Source organism: Elaeis guineensis, chromosome 14 (genome assembly GCF_000442705.2).
Source record: "Elaeis guineensis isolate ETL-2024a chromosome 14, EG11, whole genome shotgun sequence".
Classification (NCBI taxonomy): Eukaryota; Viridiplantae; Streptophyta; class Magnoliopsida; order Arecales; family Arecaceae; genus Elaeis; species Elaeis guineensis.
Window position 1 is genome coordinate 6,468,523 of NC_026006.2, and position 15,908 is coordinate 6,484,430.

At 37.2% G+C, this 15,908-nt stretch overlaps 1 protein-coding gene across 1 annotated transcript in view; it reads left to right on the forward strand.

Moving 5' to 3' along the window:
• The window catches only part of LOC105034502 (ferredoxin C 2, chloroplastic), a 58,136-nt gene extending 42,586 nt beyond the window's left edge, over window positions 1-15,550 (forward strand). The window contains exon 7 of the mRNA XM_073248837.1: window positions 15,402-15,550. The gene's annotated coding sequence lies outside the window, so the exon portion shown is untranslated. The remainder of the gene's footprint in view (window positions 1-15,401) is intronic.
• The last annotated feature ends 358 nt before the right edge of the window (window positions 15,551-15,908 follow it).

The following is a 15,908-nucleotide window of genomic DNA, read 5'->3' on the forward strand; positions in this document are numbered from 1 at the left end:
AATGGATAAAATATTGTCCACTCATCGATCTGTTCTCACCAATAACTATTAGGTGAGGTGTGTATAGATTAATGGGATTGCAGTACCTACTTGAAACTAATTGCGTATAGATTTTCGTTTCTCCATCGAGGAGTGTGAAAGATTTGAAAAAATAGTGGGAGCCTTTGTTTGTTTTAAAAATTTTTAAAATAAATATTTTTATAAGTATAAAATCTAATTAGAAACTGTTCTTTCTATAGATAACTATGTCAAATTCAAACCTCTTAGCCTAAATCTCTGATACAAATAGATTGACCAACACCAATTACAAAGACTGACTCTGAAATTTGAGAATTATTCTCAATTCCAAAAAACTCACCCATGTCCTCGATCAGGAAGCGCCTGCATTACTTGCTCGTCCATCCATTGATCAATGAGCTACACTTGAGAAGTGGATGGATGAAGATAACAAGGCGAAGTGCTATATCTTAGCGTCCATGTGTAATGATCTTCAGCAGCAGCATGAAGATATGAGGACTGCTAGGGAGATGCTGGTTCATCTGCAAGAGTTGTATGATGAACAGAGTCGCACAGCTCACTTTGAGATCTCCAAGAGACTTTTTAGAGCAAAAATACGTGATGGGCAGTCTGTCAATGATCATTGTTTGACAATGATCAAGGACATAGAGAAGCTTCAGAAGCTCGAGATGAACATGGACAAGGAATTACAGGTGGATCTGATCTTTCAGTCTCTTTCTGATTCAAATGGACAGTTCATCATGAACTACCATATGAATAAGATTGATGCCACTTTGTTGGAGTTATTGAATATGCTGGTGACTGCAGAGGGAACCTTGAAGAGTTCAAGGGGCACAGTTCTGACTATGGAGTGGGCTTCCTTCAAAAGGAAGTCTTCTTTCAAGAAGAAGAAAAAGCCCGTAAAGAAGCAGAAGAATGAGGCCAAGCCCAAAAAATAGGTTCCAAAGAAGGTCACGACAAAGAAAAATATTTTCATTGCAACATCGAAGGCCACTAAAGAAGGAACTGTCCGACCTACCTGGCGACTGTCAAAAGCCGAAAGAAGGATGGATCTTTTGAAGGTAAATCTGAGTTGCTCATTATTGAAACTAATCTAACCGTTTCCTCTTCTTCTAGTTGGGTTCTTTATTCTGGTTCGAGTGCTCATTTGTGCACTTCAATGCAGGGTCTTGAAGAAGTTAGGGGTTGAGGAAAGGCGAGATCACTCTTTGGATCGGCAATGGAGCAAGAATTGCTGCTACGGCTGTCGGAACCTACCCTCTGCGACTACTATTAGAATTTAGTTTGCTTTTAAAAGACTATTACTTTGTACCTATTGCTAGTAAAAATTTGATTTCTATCTGTGTGCTAGCACAAAATAATTACAATTTTCATTTCAATAAAGACGTGTTCTATTTATTTTGAAAATAAACTTTTAGCATGTGCTTTCTTGATTAACCGTCTTTATCATTTGCATATCGATGCAAGTGTAAACATTAACGAGCAAATAGTGAATACCATAGAGTTTAAGAGATTTAGAGAAAGGATCAGCCAAAAGTATCTATGGCACTTAAGGTTAGACCATATTGAAGAAGACAGACTTAACAAACTGGAGAAAGATGGTCTTTTTGGATCATTGACTTTCGAGTCTTATCCAGTCTGTGAATCATGTCTTCAAAAAAAAATGGTCAAGTTGCCCTTTGTGGGACAAGGAGAAAGGGCCATTGAGATTTAGCCATGGTACATACTAACGTGTGTGGTCCATTTGATGTACAAGTCAGGGATGGCTATATCTACTTCATAACATTTACCGATGATTATTTACAATATGAATTTGTGTATCTGATGCACCGAAAGTCTGAAGCTTTTGAAAAGTTTATAGAATTCAGACATGAAGTAGAAAAATAGATCAAAAAATCTATAAAAGTTCTTCAATCAGATCAAGGAGGAAATTTTGGGCCTATTTTAAAGATAATGGCATAGTCTCATAGTGGACACCTCCAGAAATGTCTCAGCTCAACAGGGTATCCAAAAGGAGGAATCGGATCCTATTAGATATGGTCCAGTCCATGATGAGCTTCACAGACCTTCCTGACTTTCTCTAGGGACATGCTTTATTTTCTACGATTCATCTCTTGAATCGGATTTCCTCTAAATTCATTCCTATCACATCATATGAATTATGATATGGTAAGAAGTCAACTCTTGGATACCTCAAGATTTAGAGATGTCCGGCCCATGTCAAACGACAGCAGACGGACAAGTTAGAAGCTAGGTCCTTTAGAGCTCATTTTATAGGGTATCCTAAGGAAACCATGGGATACTACTTTTATCTTTTCGAGGATCACAATGTGATTATGAGCCATCATGCCATCTTCTTGAAAAAATAATTTATCCAAGATGGAGGTAGTGGGAGGAAGATTGAGCTCGAAGAGAAAGTCTTTGAAGAGCATCGAGTCTAAAGACCTGAATCCAATAATGAGCCAGTAGATGTAATACCTCATCTATCTCGTAAATCGAGTAGGATCTCTCGTCCTTCTGAAAGATACTTAGGTATTCTTATAGAAGATTTAGAGGAAGCATTCCTTATGGGAGATAGGGATATTAAGAATGATCCCAGAATCTACGATGAGGCAATGTTAGATGTAGACTCCGAGAAATGGATGGATACGATGAAGTCAGAAATTGACTTCATGCTTTCCAACCAGGTTTGGTCTTTAGTAGATCCACCTGAAGGTATTGTACCTATTGGGTGTAAATAGATTTACAAAAAGAAGATTGGACCAGATGGTAAGGTAGAGACCTATAAGGCAAGGCTAGTCGCGATAGGTTATAGTTAACGCGAAGGCATTGACTATCATGAAACTTTTTCGTCCGTAGCTATGCTGAAATTCATCCGTACTCTACTTGCCATAGCAGCATTTCATGATTATGAAATCTGGCAGATGGATGTGAAAACTACCTTCCTAAATAGATATCTTGAGGAAGATATCTATATGGAGCAGTCTCTGGATTTCACGTCTAGTGATAGTGATCACAAGGTCTGCAAGCTGAAAAGGACCATATATGGACTCAAGCGAGTATTTCGGAGTTAGAATATTCGCTTCAATGATGTGATCAAAATATTTGATTTCATCAAAAATGAGGAGCCGTGTGTGCACAAAAAGATCAGTGGGAGTGCTGTCACATTTTTCGTATTGTACATAGATGACATCCTCCTGATTGAGAATGATATTTTCATGCTAACGTCAGTCAAAGTATAGTTGTCGAAAGAATTCATCATGAAAGATCTAGGAGAAGCTTCCTACATTTTTGGTATAAAGGTCTATAAAGATAGATCTAAGAGAATGATAGGACTCTCACAGCATATGTACATAGAGGAAGTGTTGAAGAGATTTAGCATGAAAAACTCCAAGAGGAGTCTTTTGTCCCTTAGACATGGCATACATCTCTCCAAGAAGATGTGCCCTAACACACCTGAGGAGATCCAGCGCATGAGCAAGATTCCTTATACTTTGGTAATAGGGAGTCTCATGTATGCTGTGTTATGTACACGCCCTGATATAGCACTTGCCATGAGTGTCACAAGTAGATATCAGGCAAATCCAGGTGAAGAATACTGGATTGCTGTTAAAAATATTCTTAAGTATTTGAGAAGGACTAAGAATTTGATGTTTGTCTTTGGTGGAGGATTGGAGCTGAAAGTTGAGGGATACACTGATTCAGAATTTATAACTGATGTCGATGATAGAAAGTCTACATCATGGTGCATCTTCTTATGTAACAGTGGTGCGGTTAGTTGGAAGAGTTTCAGGCAGCCGATCATTGTAGATTCAACCATGGAAGCCCAGTACATCGCCGCCTCTGAAGTTGCTAAGGAAGTCTTTTCATTCAAGAAGTTTGTTGTGGAGCTGGGTGTGATGCTATCAGATGTCATTGCACTGCAACAACGACGCCATAGCTCTCGCTAAGGAGCTCAAGTCTCACCAGAAGTCCAATCACATAGAGCAGTGATTTCATATCATATGCGAATGCCTCGAGAAGAAGTTCGTCGAGGTAAAGAGAGTCGACTCCGTGCTGAACGTGACGGATCCGTTGACCAAGCCTCTCAATCAGTAGAAGATCAAAGCTCATCTTGAGAAGATGGGTCTTAGGTATATGGTCAATTGACTTTAGGTCAAGTGGGAGTTTGTTAGATTTGTGCCCTAGAAGCCTATTATTGGCTGACACATTATGTATTTTCAGGGCCTAAGCTTGTACTTGTAATCTTTTTATTATCAATAAAAGGTTTTTTCATTCTAATCATGTATATGTGTCCATGATTTATCTTAGAAATTAACAAAGATGATTTTTGTATATTCTTAAAGAATTAAGAATTTGAGACATACATTAATTAGTGGTTAATTTCTAAATACTCCCGATAAATGGATCGTCACAGAGGACAATGATCAATCCATTTGAGATCAGTGCACGGTTCACCTCCTTTATGGGCAGATGAATCTTGGGTCTGTGGTGTAGAGACACTGGGGTGAAGATGCGGGTGGTTGTTAGAGAACAACTTCTACTGAGCATGACCAACATGAGAACCACATGAATGTCTACTCACTCATCAGTGGTCTTCTCGATGCTCAGTGGTGTGAGTGGCCTTTTAATCTGTGGTGTTATTGGCTATTCGCAGCGAGGCTACTAGGTTTGACTGCACGTTCTCTTGGTCCCTAGTCATTCGGGTCTTTGCTGTATATGTTGGCTTCAATAAGATCATATTTGCTGTTTGAAGTAAGATGCACCTAGATGGAATCTATCGATCTTGGTAAAAAAGGAGAAGTCCTATGCGATTTACGAAACTGAGTTTAGAAAGTTTTTGATCAAAATAAATGTGAATACTGAAAAAAAATTTTCACGAGATTTACAAATGAACTTGAGTCGAGTCAATCTAGCATATGACTGACAATGGGGTCTGATGAGTTCTCCATGACTTTCATCAAGTCGGGACTCATAATAGAAGGATTGAATCATACAATAACTGTATCTAGGAGTTCATACTTTCGTTATACTGGATTACCGCTACATACTGCTAGGTGTCACTGGTGGATTGTGAGACTCATCGGGCATCACTTGATGATCGATGGCCCTTGAAGGATAAAATTAAAAATATTTCAATCCATCGAAAAGAGTTTCGATGATATTGTGATGGAGATCACAATATATCTCACTACCAAATAGAATAAAATCTATGGGGTCACACATTAAGGGATTTAATCTTGAATTTATCAATTGAACTTATGAAGTTTCAATTGAGTTAGGATTTATTGAAATCCTATTAGGTTTATGAGAACCATGCTAGCACACGATTAAATCTAATTCTTCTCGAAATTTTGATTCGATCAAGTCCATAGCCTTGAACTTAACCTAAATCTATTTGGATTTAATTGGGCTCTTAATTGTGAGTCCAAAAATATTTGATTAAGTCAATTAGTTGGTATGATTATCCTAATATTATCTCTTCTTTATCTTCTGATTATCTCTAAGTGTGCATGTGGAATAGATGGAAGATTGGGTGGCACATCATTTTCTTTTTAAAAAATTTTGAGCGCCAAATTCTTGAGGGGCCCATCCTCTCTTATGTGTCATGGTATGGAGGAGAGAGAGTGGGATCCACGCCCCATCTCTTTTGGCTAGAGATCTCTTTGTGGGGCGTCAAGAGTTGGCGCCCCAACTACCTGACAAATATTTTATGATGCCTCTTATACATGCTTTAAGAGGCTGATTAATTATCATTTATATTTAATTTTATTTGGCATAAATCAGATTAAAAAGGTAGAGAATTCTTATAAGATAAGGATTTACGTTTTGAAGTTGATTGGGTTCCTCATATGTGTCAGGACAGTGTCTATTTAAAGGGAGGACTCTAGGGTTTCTTTAGTGGTTGAATTTTTGATTAAGAAAAATCCTCTCTCCCTTCTCCACGCCTCCTCTCCTCCCTCTCTTCCTTTCCATGTCCAAAAGTTGGGTGCCACTCTTCTACATGCCCAAAAGCAGTGTTGGTGACTTGGAGATTCTAGATCGAGGAGAAGAAGAAAAAGAAGGCTGCAGATCAAAGAGTTGATCTCGCAGTTAAGATCAAAGAAGTTGATCCAAGTTCAAAGATTGAGATTCTTTTTGAGAAGAAGAATCTTCTATGAGGAGAAAGAAGTTCAAGATCGATCCCGATGGATATCTGTAGAGGTCGGACAAGCGTGCAGTTTAACATTCTATGAATCCGAGATCATTAAAAGCGATGAATTTCTACCCGCACAAAAGTAATGAGATCTGATCTCATAATTATTTTTAAATTTTAAATTATTGATGTATTTTCTCCTGGGCTTGGGTAGGTTTAGATCTAATCTTTTAATGTGGGGTTAAAGAGTTAAACTCATTTTATTTTCACTGTCTGTCTTCAAAGTTTTGAAATCTACACATGCTGCCTATCTGATTTTTCAACATTCTCCTCATAATAACTTTTGAACTCATGGTTTGTAAACTCCCCTCGATTGTCAATCTGTAGGTACTTCACTAGTTTTTCTATCTCCTTCTCAATTTTAGCTCTACAAGCTTTAAACCAAGCAAAAACATTTGATTTCTCCCTTATCAAATACACCCAGACCTTTCTCGAGAAGTTATCAATAAAGGTCAAAAAATATTTTGCTCCATCTCTAGCTAAAACAGGTCCTCATATATCCGAGTGCACTAGCTCAAGCACTGCTGCACTATGCTTGGAACTACAGACAAACCTAATCCTATGCTGTTTGCCATAGATACATGGTTCACAGAGGTAATTTTCATCCTTCTTCAATGCTGGAATCAGACCTTTCTTGCTCATCTCAATGAGTCCTCTGTTACTCATGTGATCCATCCGATAATGCCACAGTCGATAAGCAAGCTATTTTTTCTATGCTACTGCAAGCCTCTTTGCATTATCTGTCACAACTGAGCTTTTCATCCTATATAGATTATTGCTCAATTTTCTGCCTTTCATCACTACCAAAGCCCCCTTGGTGATCTTCAAATTCTCACTGCCCAATTGGTTACTAAAAGCATAACTCTATTTTTTCAAGTAGCCTAGTGAAATCAGGTTCTTCTTCAAGTTCAAGACATGTTTGATATTTGTAAGAGTCCGAATGACTCCATCATACATTCTCACCCTTATTGTGCCTACTCCGACAATCTTACAAGGATGATTATCACCAAGGCTAATGCTCTCTCCATCTGTTCTGATATAAGTTGCTAACTAGTCCCGATGCGAGGTATAATGATGTGAGCATGCTGAATCAAGTATCCACTTACTATTGCTCTTTGTAGAACTTTCTGAAACCACCAATAAATCATCCTCACTATCCTCAAATGAATTTGCTCTCATGCTAGTCGAACTACTCTTCAAAGCACCTTTTTTCTTCTGATTCTTCAAAGGTGGGCAGTTTTTCCTACAGTGCCCAATTTCATGGCACTTGTAGCACTTTATAGTTTTCATTTGGCTTTGAGACTTCAATTTGTCCATTGATTTGCTTCTATCCTTTTCTTTAGGTCTTTCATGCATTTCATTCACAACAAGAACCTCGGAACTAGGGCTTTGCTTATAGATCTTCTTTCTCTACTTGCTTGACCTTAATATACCAACAATCTCTTCAAAATTTAGGATTTCTTTCCTATACACCAAGGTTGTTACGAGGCCATCAAAAGAAATGAAAAGTGAACACAATGGTAACAACGCCTGATCCTCCTCATCAATCTTCACATCAAGGCTCATTACATCCGAGCAAACTTGATTGAACTTTTGGATATGACCGATGAGATCTCCTCCTTCAGGCACTCCCAGATTGTACAACTATTTCTTCAACCACAGTTTATTCGTCATATTCCTTCCTATATAGGTCTTCTTTAGCTTCTTCCAAAGCCCCTTTACCATGGTCTCTATGCACATCTTAGGTAAAACTTGATCCACCAAGGACATTCTAATTGTGCTATATGCTATCTTCTCTAGCTCCTCCCAATCTTCAACACTGATCTTTTCCGGCTTCTTCTTCATGAAGACTTTATAGATCCTTTGTTATGCCAATAAATATTTCATCCTTTGCTGTCAAAGGTGAAGTTTTTCTTACCATCAAACTTCTCAAAATCTACTTTAAAGCTATCAGATGCTATAGCAAATCAACCACAAAACAGATTCAAAAAATAAATCTCACCAGGGGATTGTGCGGATTTTTGATTCTTGGAAAGCTTCCTTCCTCTTTCCTCCCCATGCAACCAGATGTCTAGGGGATCTTCTTCTTGACTCCTACCACGTGTAGGAGCCCTAACCAAGGATTTGAAATTTTGGAATTAGCAAGAGGAAATTTTGAGAAGAGATGAACAAGGAATCCTAATGCGACTGATGGCTGCCTTGCACTGTACCTTGCACTCCAAAAAATTCCTCCTTCACTTTCATGCCCAATGAAGCTCTGATACTAATTATTGGGGCAAGAGGATCTCTGCGTGGAGTCTTTAGAATAGCCATAAACCCAAGAAATTAGGGCTTAGGTGTTGAAAAACTTTTGGCAACAGGGAGGTTGGGCGGTAGCCTTTTTGTAGTGCCCTTGTTTTCCTAATCCAAGTTGGATTTGTATGGGGCTTCAACTCCTAAACCTTGGGTAGCAAGGAGATATGGAAATCCACTATTCAAGAGGACCAACACCAGATGGAGAACTCCTAAACCAAGGAGAAAGTAGGTGGCCATAAGAAAGGGGGGTGACAATGGCAAGGTGCCAACTCCAAAACCCTAGGGTGGCTAGGCTTTTCTTCTCCTTTCTTGAAGGTGGCGGCTAGGGTTTTAAGAGGGAGAGAACTTAGTGTTGGAATTTCATAGATGCTGGTGCATGTATATTTCAAAATTCTTTTGAAAAATAATGCAGTGGAGTAATAAATTAAAATCTTTTTAAATCTAGAACATACATGCGTATGATCAAAGCACCTAACGATCTAGTTCACATGCTGAAATTAATACATCTAGATTTTTAATTTGAAAATAAAATCGTGTGATCAAATCACATACTTATATCACTTTTTCTTTTCTCAAATTTGAATTTGAAAAATGAATAGGTTTTATCTTAGCCACACAAGTGCCCGGTCTTTACAAGTATCCATGTAGGAACAACTTGGATTGCTCTTCTTTTTCTTCTTTATATGCAATTGATCAACCCTTTGATCAGCCTTTGGATCCTTTTGATCTACTCCTTGATCAGCTTTTTCTTCTTCCTTAGATTTTTCTTGATGAAGAACAACCACCAACCAAAACTAGGAAGAATGATGAGACGCCCAACACCTTTGGGCACGTGGATGCAAGGATGCCCAACACCTTTTGGGCATCGGAGATAGAGAGGGAGAGACGAGAGACATGGAGACTTGGAGGGCCGATTGCTTTGATGGCTTGATTGTTATGCCTAAAGGCTAAGAGGGGGTCCTTTCGTATAGGGCTTTAATTGAAGTCCAAATCAAATTCCAATCTTTATTTAAAAAGGAGTCCTAATCTCATTAGGATTATTACTTTTAACTCTTAGGCATTCCTTTTTATCTTATAAGGAAAAGGGAGGAGGTGCCAACTATTGGCGCCCTCTAGGAATCCTCACGCCATAAGGAGATGGGATTGTGCCCATCTCTTGCTATCTAATAGCCCACGCCCAAATCAGATTTAAGGGAGGCATGGTCTCTCTAGTTTATCTACATATGGTGCACCTAATTTGATCAAATCAAATGGCGTAATAAAAACGATCCAAAATATGTTGGCGCCTAACAATTGAGCTCTTTGAACCCAATTTCAAATCTAATTTGGATTAGGTCTAATGTATGGAAATAATTTGATCTAATCCTTATCAAATAAAGAATCCAAGTTCAAAGAAGAATTATGTTTAATCATGTGTTAGTAAGGCTTTCCTAAACTTAATAGGATTAAATCCAATTAGAGCTTCATAAGTCCAATTGATCAATCCAAATTGGTTCCATTATTTGTGTGATCTCATAAATTTAATTCTATCTGGTAGTGGGATGTATACTATGATCTCTATTATAGTATCATTGAAATTTTTTTCAATGGATCGGAATAATTCTACTCTTTCTCAACATAGACTGTCGATCTAAAATAATCTAGTAAGCTCTCATAATCCATCAGTGACATCTACTAGTTGTTGAAAAATATGTCCCAAAAGTCAATCATCAATCTGTTGACGATTGAGCAACTTTGTATTGTAATTGATTTGTTAATAAATAAAATATATTTTTGATATTTTTATCATAATTTTTCATCTTCTAATGAACTCCGTTGTTGTGATGAAGTCCATAGAACTATTTAGGTTCAATAAAGAGAAGATTTATTGATTAGTTTTTAAAATTATTCATGACCAAATGATAGGCTGTTAATAAGGACGACAGCTTCTATCGAGCATAGATCACTGTAGGTCATATGGGTTGGTTGTCCTCTTAACCAAGGAGTGTGGAGACACTGATATGGCATACATGTGAGATGTAAGGGTACATCATCATTGAACGTGACCAACTCTAGAGCATTCTGCTGTCGAGAATGTCTCTGATGGAATATAGGTATAAGTGTCCCTTAGACTTGAGATCACCTCAGTGACTTGCAAGCAACTCACTATGCTTTGGTACTGGACTAACTGAATTTTTAATTCAGTGACGGAAGGTTTTTGGACACAGTCAAGTAGTTGCAAAGTCAGAGTGTGATCAAGATGGGATTGACCACTTCAAGAGTTGAAGAAGAATGAGTCGCTGTATTTCAATTTAGCAAAACTTTGGTCAGGATAATCCATCAGATAGATTTGATATTTTAAAATACAATGTGGACAACCTGATCAGAGTTGACAGATGAACTCTGAGGTGTCCTATGAGCATTTTGGTCAAGGGGATGAATTATATGGAAACTATATCCGCATGGGTTCTCAGAATGTTGTTCTACACATTCGACCTATCCGGCTGTCGAGTATCATTACTAGATGGTCACTTCGATTGGTACAAGAATTTATTTCTGTGCTACTGACTTAGGTTTGGACCTATGAAGTCACACACATTAGAGTTCACGATCCGATCGGATGGTTGATCAACGATTAAGAATCATTCTAGGATTAAACGATCAATACGATTGACATTTAACCTAGTGCAAGTGTTGCAGGAGGATCGATTAGCAATTCGATTGCTAATTGGCTTAATTTGATTAAGCCAATGGGCTGAGATTAAGTCTAATTGAATATGATTTAATTAGATTTGGTTTGGGCTTGATTGGATCAAGTCCAATTGGTTTATTGGATAAGCCAAGTACAAGAAAAAACTAGTCTTAGTTCAATTAGGACTTGGATCAACTTAATTTCTAATTCGATTGAAAAATTAAATCAGATTTAAATCTAATTTAATCTGATTAAATTAGATTTTTAATTTGATTAAGACCTATTTTAAATGGATTGATTTGATTTTGGTTTGATTTAGTTTGAGAAACCAAATTTGAACAAGTCATAAATTGAATCCTAATAAGACTAGGATTCCACCTTGCACCAACTTAGCCTTCCATGCCTACTCTCTCTTATTTTGTGTGACAAAATCTTCTCTCCCAGACCTTCATGCATGCCCAAAGCATTCCACTCTTTCTCTCTTATATGGTATGTGGTTGTGGACTAAGTCAAAGTAGGAATTAGTTTAGATTTCAAATTCTATGAGATAGAATTTTAGAAAATTAAAACTCTTTCCTTATGGCACTGATTTTATCTAAATTTTTTTTGAGATTTTTGTGACTTTTATGGTACATATTGTACGTCCTTTGCTAGTGGTCGATGATAGAAAAAGAAGGAGGGAGCGTCCGAGAGTTGGGCTCCCCTTGTCTTGCCCTATTTGGATTTTTTTTTACTAGGTATTTGACCTAGACAAAGATTCTTCATATCTCTTTATTTAAGTTGAATTTTTTCTTGAGATTTTTGTAGATTACAGAGCATTGATATACCTTTGGGGCATGTGAAAATTAGAGAGAAAGAGTGTTGGGGTGTGGAGATATAATAGACACAAAACTAGGTGTCTAGGTGTGAGCAAAGAAAAGAAGAAGAGGGTCTTCTTCTAGGGTTGCTGAGTTCACCTCTTTCCTTCCTCCATCCGTGAGTTTTCTGAGAGTGTCTCACATCTAAAACTCTTACTACTTTTTATCTTTGGAAGAGTCCAAATCAAGAAAAAAGGGGTATCTGATCGACCTTCGAAGAAGGATCAGCGCAGTACTAGCATACTGTGCTGATTTTCTGGATCAGGACTTCTGATCGTAATTCGTGGGCTCGTGTGGACGACTCCTAGAGACCGGATGCATGTGCGGCTCGCAACATCATCCTCAAGCCTAGATCAGTAAAGTTTGAACATCTAACTTGCAAGGTAATAGATCTGATCTATTATATTTTACATACATTAGATATAGTATAGAAACATGTTGATATGATCAACATGTAGTTCTTACTCTTTATATTTTAATTTCTGATTTAATGTCATGTAATAATCATATAATAAGATCTTAGATTTAGAGATTCTCTAATTTTATAAGATAAATTTTGATTTATTTTAGTCTTTCGCTGTCTGATCTTGAAAAATTTTCAAGATCTAACCCTAAAATCTTAGATCTGGTTTCTTTAATTGGTATCAGAGCCTAGGTTGTTTATTACATGATTGTTTATACATATTTAGATTATTTATTAGATTAGATCTAATTTATAATCTGATTGTTAAATCTAAAATTAAAATTTTTAGATCAATCACGAACTGTAGGTTGTCCTGCTATAAGGTTTATCCCTTATAGTGCAAAGGTTGTCCTAGTTCGTGTAGATCTATCTTTAATCATAAATTTGTTAGATGTGATCTAGATTAAATTTATGATTTATTAGATTTAAAAGATATTTAAATCTAAAATAAAATCTCTTTGTTAATAATTTTCGTGCAAAGAACCATCGTATATTTATCTGAAAAATTTGCGTAGTTTAAAGTTGAAATTATTTTAATTACATGAATTTGTTTAGATTAGATCTAAAGTAGTTTCATGCTTATTTCACTTGCATTTTGATTATGAATCAAACATACAACTTGGTTGGTTGAACCATATTATAAAAATATTTTATAAATATGAAAATTATTTTCGAAAAGATGAACCCCAACCCTCAGTCCAAAACTTAATTGAGAATTAAGAAGTTATTTGATTAGGTTCTAGAATTGTGAATTGAAGAACTTAAGACACAAACCATAACACATTTGGTTAATAGGTTAGTGAGAATTAGGTCCATTAATTGGGTTAGACCAAAGGTTAGATTAAAGATGGACTTAATTAGAGAATTGACTAAATCTAATCAATTGTTGTCTTAGATTAGGTCAAGAATTCTCTAAATCAATTACAATAGTTGTAGTTGGTCAAGTCTATATCTTTAACGAGAACCAAATGGACTTGATTCTTGGCTAAACGGTCTAGCACGAACTGTTAGGTTGATCTAATCGAAACTAATTAAATCAGTTGGTGTCTAAGGTAAATCAGATCGGTGGTTTTTAATTGGCAGCCCGCTTACCTAGCCATTTCTGATGGTGTCTAAGACAAGCTTTGGCAGACCCTCCCATCGATCGAACTTACTTAGCCTCTTAGTGAAATTATATTTTGATCGAATCACTTGACTATTCGAGCTGACCCATGTCAGCTAGGTAAATCAGTGTGACTGATTTAGGTGCTCCTAGATCAGCCCTTTTAATGGTCTCCCTTAAGCTGACTTGGTGAAGCCAGTGGGAGGATCATGATAAGCTGGTTCATCGGACCTCCTCCTCTAAATCAATTAAATTTTTTAAAATTATTAGATCCTTAAAATGAAATAGTTATGGTGATAACTAGATCATAGCCTCCCATTAAGTGGATGATAATGGGTCCATCAGTTGGATAATCATTGGAGGCACAAAGGCCTGATGCTTATTAGCTGATGGAATTGTCATTTATAATATGATTTCTTAACTGCATCTTTCTAAATGATGGTTAGGTTAGCCAACCAAAGTTGGGCCTAATCATTCATTGGCTAGATGGGCTAAGTATGGTCATGTTAATGGTTGGACCTAACCAGATCTTTTCAGTGGAGGCCAAAGCTTACTGATTAGGGACCGAAACAAAATTAAAATTACTAAAAATTATTTAGAGAAACAATTGGTTATGAACCTACCCTTAGATGTACATGGGTTGGCCAACCAAAGTTGGGTTTGTGTGCAGTCTAAGTGGATTCTAGTACCCACTAAGGAATTAGGATAATTTCTCGAATTGGAGGTAGAGGCTACCAATTCGAATAAAATAGTGGAAAAAACCTTTTGATTAAAGTCTAAATCTTTAGGTTTAATGAATCAATTACTAATTAGGTTATGGTTTTTCTTTATGTAGATATGGCCACTTTCCTATAACTCTGATCACTATTGGACAATAAAAATTTGGTGGGATCCAACTTTGGTAGCTAGCACCGAAAGTTCAAGATAGTCCTAGAGCATAAACGGATCCTATATGTGATAACGGATCCTGCACCTGAGGAGCCAACTGTCATGCATGTGGAACAGTCAGAGACATTTACCAAAAGTGGCTCAGTGATCGGACCACGGTGTGCTGCATCATGCTGGCTGCCATGAGCAACGAGTTTAGTCGTAGATTTGAGATAGCTCAGCCAAAGGATATATTTCAAGTGTTGGAGGATACCTTTGGCACACCTGATGACGCGGAGAGGCATAAGACTAGTTATGCCATCTTCAACGCCAAAATGCAGGATGGTGCCTCTATCACTGATCATGTATTGTACATGATCGAGCTGATGGAGCGTTTGAGCAAGTTCGATTTTTCCTTGCATGAGCATTTTGAAAAAAATGCAATACTGAACTCGCTGCTCAAGTCTTATCTCCTATTCCTCACTCATTATAGAATGACAAAGCCTGAAGTAAACTACCACAGGTTACTGGGGTTGCTTCAGAACTTTAAGAAGGATCACCAACTCCACAAGAAGTCGGTGAACCTAGTAGGAGGTTCGTCTTCTGGTTCTTGACCCTTTGAGAAAGGAAAGAAGAACAAGAAGAAAGTAAAGAAGGTGTAAGTTCAGGTTGGGACATCAGTATAGGGCCAGACCTGAAAGATCAAGCCCGATAAGAGTCAAGCTGAATGCTTTTTTTGCAAGAAGTAGGGGCACTGAAAGAGGAACTGTCCTCAGTACATTGCCTCCCTGGACCCGAACAGGCAAAGAAAGAAGCAAGCTGTTGTTGGGCAACGTATTTATATGATAACTCCTTGCAATTTCTCTATTTGTGATATAACTGACTGGGTATTGGATACTGATAGCCTTTACTATATTTGCAATTCATTGCAGGGGTTGCAGGTCAGTAGGAGATTCGAGCAAAGCGAGAGGTTCCTAAACATTGGAGATGGAAGACCAGTTTCAGTTTTAGCATTAGGAATCTTGAAACTTGTATTTGAGTCCCATACTGTTGTTCTTAATGATTGTCATTTCTGTCCCATTTTCTTTTTAAATGTTATTTCTGTAGGTTTTCTGATAAAAAATGATTATGAAATTTCAATAAAGAAATAAGTTTGTAATATCATTATGAATAGTATTACTATTTTTTGTGGATATTTGAACAATAGTGTGTATATGTTATCACAACCTGTTAACGTAGTCTATTCTACTGGCAAGCATCCTAGTTTAGATAGTATATCAAATATCTACTTATGGCACTGTAGGCTAGGTCATATAAATAAGAACAGGATAAATAGGTTGACTCAAGAGAGAATCCTCAAAGTCAATGATTGTGAATCACTTTCAACTTGTGAGTCCTGTCTTCTTGGTAAAATGACCAAGTCATCTTTTACTGAAAAA